Genomic DNA, 12,764 nt, shown 5'->3' on the forward strand with positions numbered 1-12,764 from the left:
TAGTCTGACAAGCTATTCAGGTACTTCACAATCTTCCTCACTTCCATCCTCGGCTTGGTAGATCGGATTTTCAAAGTCATAATGAACCGTAGTAGAGTTATTATCAACAGGATCCAGAGTCGATATGGATCGGCAAATTGTTACGTGAGTGTGTGCAAGAAAACATAGCTTGTTTGAAAAATGACAGGAAAGATAAAGAGCGCAATATTTGAATGCAAAAAGATTCCATTGATCTATTGAATGTGAATATGCTTATGAAAATGACAAAACATTTAACCAAATTTGATACATTAGATAAGCAATAACAATTACTCCTGACTAAAGGAAATCAGGATAGTGTCTTCAGCCTTCCAATTATTGGGTCCGTCACCAATTGTTGGGAAAATCCAGCTATCCAAGTCATAATCGTTATCAGTATCTTCCACAGCATTGACAGTCTCGTCATGATTAGGCAGAGGAGCAGGGATGTCATTAGGAGTCTCCGGAGTATCAGAGGTAGCCGCCTGTATCTTTCCACTTCGAATACCGCGTTCCACATGCTCACCTGTGAATATAAGTTCAGTGAAACCCAATGAGGAACTCCTCAATAGATGGCTGTAGAATGGGCCAGTCAGTGTGCTCATGAACATGTCCACTAATTCTCGATCAGTCATAGGGGGTTTGACTCTGCTAGCCAAATCTCTCCATTTTGAGCATATTCTTTGAGGCTTTCTTTAGATCCTATAGTCATATTTTGCAACTGTAGCCGAGTAGGCGCTAATTCAGAATTATACTGGTAGTGCTTGTAGAAAGCTGTCGCTAAATCAGTCCAGGTGCGGATGTCAGAGCTCTCGAGCTGATAGTACCATTCTAACTGTGTGCCAGACAGGCTCTCTTGGAAGAAATGGATCCATAGTTTCCTATCAGTGGTATACGGCTGGATCTTTCTCACATAAGCTCTCAGATGCATCTGAGGACAAGATGCCCCGTCGTATATAGTGAAAGTGGGAATCTTGAATTTGCGAGGAATGATCACATCAGAGACCAGACCCAAGCCTTCGAAATCCAGACCGGGTGCCTTCTGACCCTCCATAGCTAGCATACGTTCTTCTAGCAACTTGTACTTATCATCTCTTGGAGAGTACTGTTCATTTTCATAATCCTCGTCGTCGTCCTCCTGGTTGAGAGGATTAGCATTCTCATCTTCCGAATCATTTTCTGTCTCCTCTTCTTGATCCTTTGGAAGTCTGATCTTGACTCCCGCAGCCTGTCCTTTAAGCCTTCTTCCCGGGTTAATGTAACTCACAGGTTTCTTGTCTTTCTTCTCGAGCAATAGAGCCTTTAGTTCCTCCTGCCCCTTGGATAAGTTCAAGATCATCCCTTGGAGTTGAGCATTCTGAGCCTGGAGATCTTTGACGGCTTGTTCGAGGTCCATTTTTCTGTTTGCATGAAAACCGTGAGAACATTGATCCCTTTAGAACACCTGTTATGCAATGTTATGCTATGCAATGTATGAAATGTTTTCAAGGACTTTTGGAATTTAACTTTGCATAAACTACCAAAAAAAAGGAAACTTTTTTTTTTTTTTACAAAATAGAGCAAAGTTAAATCCCTAAGTTCTCGAAATGGTTAGTTCAATGCCATGATGTTATGATGATGTTATGATGTTATGATGTTAAGTAAATAACAAGCACAAGCAAGTCACACAACCATCATTCCTAAGTTTTAAGGCTTGCATGAGTTCCATAGGTAAGTACCCTCCCCACTGAAGTTTGGTTGGTTCAACCTGTCCTAGAATAGTAACCGGGTTCTAGAAGGATCTCAGATCATCGACCTTTCTTTAAGTCCACTTCAGTGCAACGCCAAGTGGTTGACCAAAGCTTCCCTAAAGTCCAATCTCAAAGAGTGTAGTATCGAGTCTCAACCAACCCCAGTCGGAACCGAAGTCAGTTATCTCACTACTTTCTAATGGCTAGGATGAGTCAATTAGGGTTCTAAAGGTCTGGTTAATGCTTTGATGACACCACGCGAATGCCAAATTTTTCCTCAAGTAAACATGAGGAACATCAGGACATCCAAAGTGTCACATTAACCGTAGCCATCATTTTAACCATTCCAGTATACGCCGGATAGTCGCGATGATCTATTGCTACTTACCTAAGGTACACTAGATCCGGGTGTAGGATCTTTCACTCAAGCATAAAATACCCTCAAAAGAAGGAATAGTTTAAAACATAAATGATTTTTAAGGTGACCTCTCTTTGTAAGTCCCCAGCAGAGTCGCCAGTTCTGTCATACGGTGAACTGACTTTTTGTGTTTTTTAATCGCAATGTCGCGGTTAGCAAGAGTCGCCACCGACTTTTCTTTTATCCAATAAGGAAAGGTGGAAAAGAACAGGAAAGACCTTAATTTAGATTCTTAGGTTCGGGAGGTACATTATACAAAGGGAAGGTGTTAGCACCCTTTGTATCCATGATTATCCATGGGCTCTTAATTGCTCAATCATTTATGTTTTTCTAGTTTGAAAAAGTGGTTGAGAAATGTGTAGGAAATGTTTTGAAAAGGAGAATTTAACTTTGTAATGATTCTTGAATGAATGTATACAAAGTGGTTATCTCCTTTAGTTTTGAAAATATAACTCGGCAATGATTCTAGTGCGAATGTATGCCAAGTGGTGATTTTCTAATGGAGGTTTTGAAAGGTGTAAGGTGTGAAAAGTAGTTTTAAATTGTGAATAAGCAATTAAGAGTTATACCTATCCGAGGTCTTTCCGGGCATTTCCTATCCTTATGAGGGTAAAACTGTCCTTACTATTGAGAAGTAAGTATTTTTATCCTTTTGGATGTGAAAGGGTCATCGTAGGGTCATCGATTGGTCATTGAAGGCAACAGTTGTGAGGATACCTTAGCATTCGAAGGGACGATCATCATTTAACCGTAGGCTACACCGAAGGGTCATCGAGGGACAAAGGCAACATTCGAGGGACTATGATGATTTAACCGGAGAGTCTTTGCTAAGTGCATCCCCATATTCGCGGGACATGACCATTATACCGTAATACCGTAGGGTAACAAAGAGAGGTTCAAGATCGCATATTAAAAGGCAAAGTTTTACAATTAATTAGATAGCCGTAGTCGATTAAATAATTAGGTCCATATTAAAATCAATACATTAAGATCAATTAAGCCATTAGGGTGGATCTTCACCATGAAATTAATACATTAAAATCAATTGAGTAATTCGGGTGAATCTCCATAAGGGTATCCCACACATAAAGTGGAATACCTAGCCGGCCATTTCCTCGGGAATATGTAAACCTTTACACAATTCAGCACACGGGTTAGAGCATCAAAGTAAAGTATAATTGAAAATTGCACTACAACACAACAGTCATAATCTCAGGCCAAATGATGCAGAATTATAATAAGTCTTGGTTAGATAGACATAAGGCAGAATAGAAAAGAAACAAAGCAGCCACTGTCCCGTTCGCCTCTGCTTCGCCTAGCGAATGCTCGCTACAGGCTCGCTTAGCGATGTGCTAGCGAGCGGCCACGGGTTTGGAGTGTGACAGCAGCATGACCTCCGAAAACCTGAACTTTTATGGCATTTGATTACAGGAATAGCATGGACAAACATTCATGATATTCAAGCATATTTAAATTCGCATGTGAAATCAAATTACATATTCGAAACTTCAATCATGATGCTTTATGTATATAGAGATTACCGATTAAAAGCATAAAACAATAGTGATGCGCAAACCTGTTTGCAACTAAGCTGCTATGTTGGAGAGACTGATCACTTTTGGTATCGGATGGAGTTGGGCGGCGGTAGCTTCGGAGCTTCGGAGCGGAGGAGCGGCCTTCAGGGTTTCTTTATTCGGAACTCTCTAAGGTAGCCTCCAGGGTTTCTGTGCCAGGGTTTCCATCTGTCCTTGTCTCCTTTTCCTTTCCCTTTTTCTGACTGGAGTTGTGGTATTTATAATGCCTTTTTTTCATGACCTAATGGGCTCAGAATGAAGCCCAAAAATTCTGATGTTCGCAAGCTTCGCTAGGCGAGCGTGTAGCGAAAGTTCGCTAGGCGAAGGAATTGCTCGCCTAGCGAGCAGGCCAGTTTGGGCCATTTTCTGGATTGGGCCTGTTGTGAGCTGGGCTTTTGTTCCTTTGAGGTCAGTGTCTTGCAGAACAAGTCGGAGTGCCTTGAAAAATGCCTTGTAATATCAACGGGCAAATTTTGGGGTATGACACGCGCCTAATGCAAAACGGTGGTGTTTCAACATGTAAACCCTAAGCGCGCGCCAGCAGTGATTTGAAAATCCGCAGGAAAAACCTATGAACTCGTGGCAAATTTCGCAGGTAGGCTATGCGTTCCGCAGGTAATTCCCTAGGTAAACTGGAAACATGCATGAATCATGAAGAACACGATGAATGTCTTCATCCAGATTTTTCCAGAAAAAATCAAACCGTCCAGAAATGAAAACCAATGCATCATTCAACTCGTCATGCATCATACAACAAAGATCAATAATCATTTCATGGAAAAACACATACACATGCATGGATTGAAGGAATCAAAGTTCATCATTCAAAACTTCAAACGCATGGATCTTACTCAATTCAGCATGAAATCACTCCATTCAAAGCTCAGGTTCATCACCATTAAAAGATCTACATGATAGGCCTAATGAATTGAAGAATTAAAGAGGTCAAAAAACCTACCTCTTGATGAGCAGCAACTGAATCCACGTGTTTCCAAGCTTTGCCACGCCTCAAATCTCTTCCAGTATGCTTATGTAGATAGATGATGATAAAATGGAGACTTGAATGTACACGAAACTTGCTTAATCTTCACTTGCCATGGAAGCTTCACCTCTTGAACATGAACAACATAGCAACAATTTCCTCTGTTTCCACGTGCAAATGCTCTCAAATATGCTCCACAATGATGAATGAATCAAGAAAAGTGCTTGTGTTTGAAGAATTTTGGAGAAAAAGTGAGAGAGAATTTTTGAGATTTTTGTGATTCTAGATCTAGAAATGGTAATTGTGATTGTTAATGCTGAAAACAGTTAGAGTTATGCTTATATACCTCCTCCTAATCATGTTTAATTAAGCTTAAACCAATGCAAGATGTAATTAGTGAGTTATGGAGTGTTTTGACAAATTTGGTTTTTCACCTTATGCATGAAATGCATGGTGAATAGTGCATGAAAATCTGATTCATTTCCACTTAAAATTTGATTTTAGAGCCAATGGTAATGAAAAAAAGATCAAGCCACGCACCAATTTTAAACTTCATATTTTCCCTCCAAAAATCAAGTGAATTTCCAAATATTCATGTGATGATAATGCATGTCATGTAATGCAAGATTTGGAAACTAGAGATCAGAATAAGAACAATGCAAAAAGAGCCATCCAATTTGGAGTTTTGGTTGAGAAGTTATGCTCATTTGAATCTTCAAGTACACTTGGTCAAGTTTTGATCATATCTCCTTAACCACACATGAGAAATTGATGATCTTGGACTTTTTAGAAATGGGAGAGAAAGATCTACAACTTTCATGTTCAACAAAATTTCATTTGAAGCTTTCTTGATGATGTAATATTGAGTTGAAAACCTTTCCATTTTTGGCAAGTTCAAATTACAGGTCACTTTCTATTTTTGGCAAGTTTTGACCTGACTTTAAATTCTCCAATGTGAGTGTTTGAAATGTCAAATGAGACTTGTTTGAACATGAATGAAGTATTTCTATCCACTTCCTACCTCCAAATCCAACAGTTGACTTGACAGTTGACTTTGGTGGTTGATAGATGACCTGGTCATGCACAGATGGTTTTGAGCCTCAACCACCTGATGAAATGGCACCAAAACGAAACCCTAGCTTATACAAGATCAATAAAATCACATGATGATCTCCACCTCAATAAAAACCTCATCTCCTTGAAAAACCCTGATTGGCATAATGCAACTGATTAGGGTTGACCAGAGGTCAAAACCCTAATCCCAAGGAGCTTGATCAGAAATAATGAATTATGATGATGATGATGTACCATTTCAACCAAGATAATACTCAACCTTCTTGAGGAACCGAGAAACCCTAATTGAAGCACAAACCTCAGATGATTAGTGATCAATTTATGAGACCCTCAGGCTTGAATCTCTCAACCTCTCTATCTTCTGAGAAAGACCTAGGAGGATGACTTGTGTATTTTCCATGATATGCAAAGATGTAATGCCTAATGTCCTACAAAATGAAATGCAATATGCTAAGCTAGTCCCAAGAGAGGAGGGCAAATTTTGAGGTGTTACAAGAGGTAAATAATATTATCAAGCATTGTCATTCTGCACCTTATGGTGGACATGCGAGCACCTCTAAGACATACGCCAAGATTCTTCAAGCTGGCCTATTCTGGCTTACCATGTGGCGTGATGTCTATGCTTGCATTGTCAAATGTGATAGACGCCAACACACTGGAAACATTTCAAGGCGTGATGAAATGCCTCTAAGAAACATTCAGGAAGTAGAACTCTTTGATGTATGGGGTATAGATTTCATGGGACCTTTCCCACCATCCTTAGGAAATAGGTACATCTTAGTAGCTATAGACTATGTGTCTAAGTGGATTGAAGCTATAGCTGCACCCACAAACGACACTAGCGTAGTAATCAAACTATTTAAAAACTATATATTCCCTAGATTTGGAACACCACGTTTAGTCATAAGCGATGGAGGATCACACTTTATATCGAGAATATTTGACAAACTTTTAAGAAAATATGGAGTTAGTTATCGTCAGCAAAACCACCACCGTCAACATATTGCACTCATAGAAAACACTCAAGGTTCCATTTTGGGTAACCTTCGAGAGGTGAGGACCGCTCAGGATGCCCTGCAGGCGAGGATGGATCAAAGAGATCGTCGTCGTACCCGATCCCGTCGTCCACCTCAGGATGGCGAAGGCACCAGTGGTCAGCAGTAGGTTGTCAGGTAACTCTTCCCTTATCTTATTTTGAAACATTGGGGACAATGTTCGATTTAAGTGTGGGAGGAGACTCTATCGTCTTTTCTTTATTACCTTTCTCGTCTTTCCTTTATCGTTTTTCTTTGCTGTTTTTAGATAGCTTGTTTATTTTTATTTCCTTTTAGTTGTTTATTTTGCTTTTTAGTATAATGCACGAGTCTGACGAGTCACCAAATATAGTATATCTTTAGTACAATCTAATCTCCCCATACCTTTAGCCCCACCGAATTTTTTTTGCAAAAGAAAACAGTGTTATTCCGAAAGTTTTCGGGTTCTAAAGACAGGTTTCAAGTAAGGATGCGGTGACTTGGGAGAACTTTGCGAAACATCAGTATTATTTCAGCACCATAGACTTTGTAAATATAGGAATCATTCCTGAAACCCCATATACCATGGCCTTAATCATCATTTCCGTATAAGTCCTCAGTAGTTTATCTCAGTAGTCAGCTCCGGCCTACGCATCCTCTACGTAGGGGACCGATGCAAATAAGTGAATGATCCAGCAAAACAAAAAATAAAAGAAAGCAAAAAGACAACTCCGGTATAGGTGACCCTTGTAACACCCCAAAATTTGCCCTCCTCATTCATGCATTCATTTAGCATTTCATATTGCATTTCATCATGTCAATCAGAATTAGATCCGAAAAAAAAAAAAATAATAATAATAATAATAATTTTTTACAAAATAAATAAATAAATAAAAATAATAAAAAATAAATAAATAAAATATAATAAATTTTTTTGGACTTGGGTCTCTCTCATTTGAGCCCACAAAACCATGAAATTCAGTCTATAAATACCAAGGCTTCACTTGAGAAAAAGGAAGAGAAGCAAAATACTCTGAGGTTTCCTTGGAACAAAACCCTGAGGAAAAAGATAGTGAGAGAAGAGCTAACGGAGTTCAGAGCAGCCTCCAAACCCTGAAGGGAACTCAACTACATAGAATCACCTCTGTCTCACATCAATCAAGCTCTCCAATCAGCTTGGAAGGATCTCAGGGTTTCCCATTCCTCAAATTGTTGTTACTTCGGATCTTTATCCGCGTGGTACTTTTACATTTTTCCCGTATTTTACTGCTTTCCCAGCTGGAAGACCTCGATAGGAGGCATTTGTTTTCTTTTGTTTATTTACTTTTGAGCCCCTTGTTGGCACATTTACTTTATACATGTTTGTTTTGTATGTGTTCGTATCCCTGCAGGTAGCGCGGTTCCTTCGTCAAGGACTGCCTTTTTGCCCTTGAGCATCCCAAACCCTAAAACCCTAAACACACGTTTACTCCTTCTACTACAGGCGAGTAAGTCTCCAAAGGTCGAGCATCCGGTAGATTGCGTAGTGACGTCGTTCGTCCAAAACCCAATCCACAACCCCGTAGTTAGCCGAACTACGGCTTGCTCTGATTCTCATTCCAGATGAGATACGTAGGCATAAGACGCGATGTCTTAGCGAGCACACATCCCCCAACCCATAGGTCAGCCAAGCTACGAAGACTCTGATTCTCATATTCAGATGAGATACGTATGCAGTGGATGCGACATCCGCGCGAGTCATTTTCATTTAACCCTTTTTTTTTGGTAAACAGCACAAGATAAACTCACACCCTTTAGACGAAAACTACAAAAGTGGATCCCGTAGAGTACTACGGATGCGTAGGGGTGCTAATACCTTCCCTTCGCATAACCGACTCCCGAACCCAAGATTTGGTTGCGAGACCCCGTCTTATCCTTTCCTTTTTCAGGTTTACTTCGAGCGTTTCCTTTCCCTCCTTTGGGATGAATAACGCACGGTAGCGACTCTTCTGTCTTTTTCTTTCGCCGGTTGTTTTTTTTGCGCACTGTATTTTTCAGGTTGCGACAGCTGACGACTCTGCTGGGGACTAAGAAGTTGACCTCTTGCTGGTCCATCTTCCCTAAGCGAGTCCCTCCTAGCTTGTGTGATTTCTTGTTTATTGGGTGTTCACGCTTTTGTACATTTATTTACTTACCTGCTTGCATTCATCTGCTGTATCTGTTGGATCTGTTTGTTTGTTTGTTGGGATGAGATGTTCTATGAGAGATAAGCCCATTACTCAGGCTTGAGTGTACACACAGGTTTTAGAGTGGATGATCATGAGGCTTGCGTGGCATGTTGCTACGTTAAGTCGTTCGTGAAGAACCACACCCAGACGAGGTTTCTTTTGGATATATTATGTCCTACGGATGTTCCGTAACGACATGGTGTTCCTTTAGAAATCGTCGACTCTGGTGACCATTTCCCGAGAACTCAGTCGAGGCCTCTCCTCCGAGACGTGATTATGTTAGCTCTGGTGGGCGCATTCTCGTTGATCAATCCGAGGACCCCGAGACTGGGAACTTGCTTTAGGATGTCCTGTTGAGGGGAGTCAGTGGAGGTCTTTTATCCCGTAATAATGCCAAACCTTCAGTGGTAAACGTATTATTCGCGACTGAAGGGCTGAAGCTAACGAACTTCTGTTATTAGAACCTACCAGTGAGGGGTGGGCTAAATTCAGGAAACCTTAACCTCCAACCAACCCGATTTTCTGGAGCAGAGTTTTGGTCTTGTATTATATTCCTCAGTGAATTTCTCTCCAGGAAGTGCAACCTGACAGATGTTCAAGCGGATCCATCAATTCTGATTGACATGCCTTTGCATTGCATAACATCATCTGCATATTTGCATCCAACATCTCATGCTTATTCATTTGCAGGGTATTCCCTTTCAAAATGGGGGTGCCTTAAAACTGAACAAGCAGTGCATCGCATACCACGCATATTAACCCTTGTCTGTTTTGCAGGTGTCACCGCAGTGTCTAATGTTTGTTCCCTGTATCAGGCAGTTATTGGTCCCAAGCGAGTTCACAGATACCCGACAAAGGAAAACCGTCCACGACTAGCGATGGACCAAGTACAGAAAGAGCTGGCTGATATGCGTGAAAGGATGGATCAGTTCATGACATTGATGACTGGTATGGCAGAAGGCCAGGAAAAGCTGAGGGAATTGGTTGAGCAACCGAGACCCGATCCGGAGGTGGAGATACCAAATGCTGAGGGAAACCCTGGTAACCCTGGGAACGCTGATAACCCTGTGAACACTGGTAACGCGGGTAACGCAAATGCTGATGGAAACCCGGGTAATGTTGGCAACACAGGGAATGTTGGAAATGGTATTGGCGGAAGGTGCAATGTGAATCAAGGAATTCGGATTAACGGGCGCCCCGTTACTGAAGATTATCAGTATGATCAATTTTCTTTGCACGACGAGGCCCTCGAGACCACTCGCCGTATGGATGAGCTTGCTGAGAAGCTCAAATCTTTGGAGTCTCAAAATTCCTTAGGCTTTGATGTCACAAATCTTGGTCTGGTTCAGGGAGTAAGGATTCCTCACAAGTTCAAACCCCCTACTTTTGAGAAATACAACGGGGCTTCTTGCCCACGCACTCATCTCCAATCTTATTTGGGAAGGTTGGGAGCTCACACGGAAGATGAAAAGCTGTGGATGTACTATTTTGAAGACAGTCTAACTGGAGCTTCTCGTGAATGGTATTCTCATTTGTCTCGTACTACCATCAAGAGCTGGAAAGACTTGGCAGAGGCTTTTGTCAAGCAATATCAATACAACTTGGACATGGCTCCAAATCGGACCTTGTTGCAAGGTATGTCCCAGACTGCCAAGGAGACCTTTAGAGAATATGCTCAGCGTTGGAGACAGATTGCTGCGTCCGTCCAACCCCCTATGTCTGAAAGGGAGATGGCGGGCATGTTCATGAACACTCTTCAAGGCAATTATATTGAGAGATTGGCTGCTCGCCCGTCAATCAGCTTTGCAGAGATAGTAATTGCTGGAGAAAGAATCGAGAGTCTGTTGAAGATGGGCCGAATTCAAGACAATAGTGTTTCCAACCCATCAGGTCCCAAGAGACCGTTTGCTGGTAACGGTCAGCGAAGAAAAGAAGGCAAGGCAAGCGTTGTGTATGCCGGCAGAGGCAGGAGTAAAGGACTCCCTAATTATTATCAAGATCAAGTGGCCGCAGTCACTATTCCAACACCTGTTCCTCAACCGCAATATCATCCGCAACAACAACCTAGGTACAACAATCAACAACAAGGAGGTAATCCGGGTCAGCAGAGACACTATCAACAACGTCCAAGGCAGACGGACCGGGTCATCGAGCCAATCCCAATGCCTTATTCAGTATTACTTCCCAAGCTGATTGACATGAATCTGGTTACATTGAGAACTCTGGCCCCACCAATCGATCCCAATAATTTGCCTAGAGGTTATGATGTCAACGCCAGATGCACTTTTCACTCCAACGCACCTGGCCATACTACAGATAATTGCAAGGCTCTCCAGTTAAAGGTACAAGATTTGAGAGATGCCCAGGCTATCAATTTTGCTCCGGTGCCTAATGTTATCCAGAACCCGATGCCGGCTCACGGCAGGCAGAGGATTAATGTTGTTGATAGTGGGGAAACTTTGAATTTGGTTTCTGATGTGACTAAGGTGAAGACTTCCCTATCGGTGGTTAAAGACCGACTTCTGAAAAGACAGATTTTCCTGGGCTGTGGGGAAGAATGCAGAAATTGTCAAGCTGCCGAAAACGGATGTGACAGTTTGAGAAGGGGTATTTAGCAGCTGATAGATGAAGGTTATCTTCAGTTCGATCAGGCCCGTCCGGTGAAGAATGATGTATCGACGGTAACGTTTTATTTCACTCCTGAAGAAATATATGTTCCCGAGAGACTCGCTCCGACAATAATATATTTCCCAGAAAGTACAGAACCAGCAGCGGTGAACATCGAAAGTTCAGCACCAGTCGCAATTTACTCTGACAGCCCTTAACCGACTTTGGTTGGTCCAATCACCATCACGGTACCAGGACCTGTTCCGTATGAGAAAGACAGTGCTATCCCGTGGCACTATGGGGCTGATATCTACTGCCAGGGGCAGAAAGTTAACGAAGAAGACATTGACATTGGTAGCTCCGCTGTAGACAATGTTGGAGGGGTTGGTGGCTTCATTCGCAGTGGACGCCTATTTGCACCATCAACATTACGCGCGAATACTGAAGCCGAGGCAGCTGCCAAGGCTAAAGGGAAACAGGTATCCACCGAAGAGGTTACTACTGAGGAAGATCCTCCTAAGACCGCATTCGAGAAGGAAGTGGATGAGTTTATGAGGATTATCAAGAAAAGTGACTACAAGGTAGTCGACCAGCTAAATCAGACACCCTCAAAGATCTCAATTCTCTCACTATTGCTGTGCTCTGAGGCGCACAGAGCAGCCTTGTTGAAAGTACTGAATATGGCCTATGTTCCACCGGAGATAATTGTTAACCAGCTGGAGTCGGTAGTTTCCAATGTAAACGCTAGCCGGGGGCTAGGTTTCACCGATAATGACCTGACACCTGAGGGCAGGAATCACAACAAAGCCTTGCATATCACAATGGAGTGCAAAGGGGTGGTGCTTTCCCATGTTTTGGTTGATACAGGCTCTTCTCTGAATGTTCTTCCAAAGAAAGCCTTAATGAAATTGGATTGCGATGGCATCATCCTGAGGCCAAGTAACTTAGTTGTGAGGGCTTTTGGTGGCTCTAAGAGAGCTGTTTTTGGCGAAGTTGAGTTGCCAGTTAAGATTGGACCGCAGGTGTTCAAGAGCACCTTTTATGTGATGGATATCCAGCCTGCCTACAGCTGTCTGCTAGGTCGGCCTTGGATTCATGCTGCCGGTGCTATTACTTCTACCCTCCACCAGAAGCTCAAATA

This window comes from Lathyrus oleraceus, chromosome 4, assembly GCF_024323335.1.
Source record: "Lathyrus oleraceus cultivar Zhongwan6 chromosome 4, CAAS_Psat_ZW6_1.0, whole genome shotgun sequence".
NCBI classification, from domain to species: domain Eukaryota; kingdom Viridiplantae; phylum Streptophyta; class Magnoliopsida; order Fabales; family Fabaceae; genus Lathyrus; species Lathyrus oleraceus.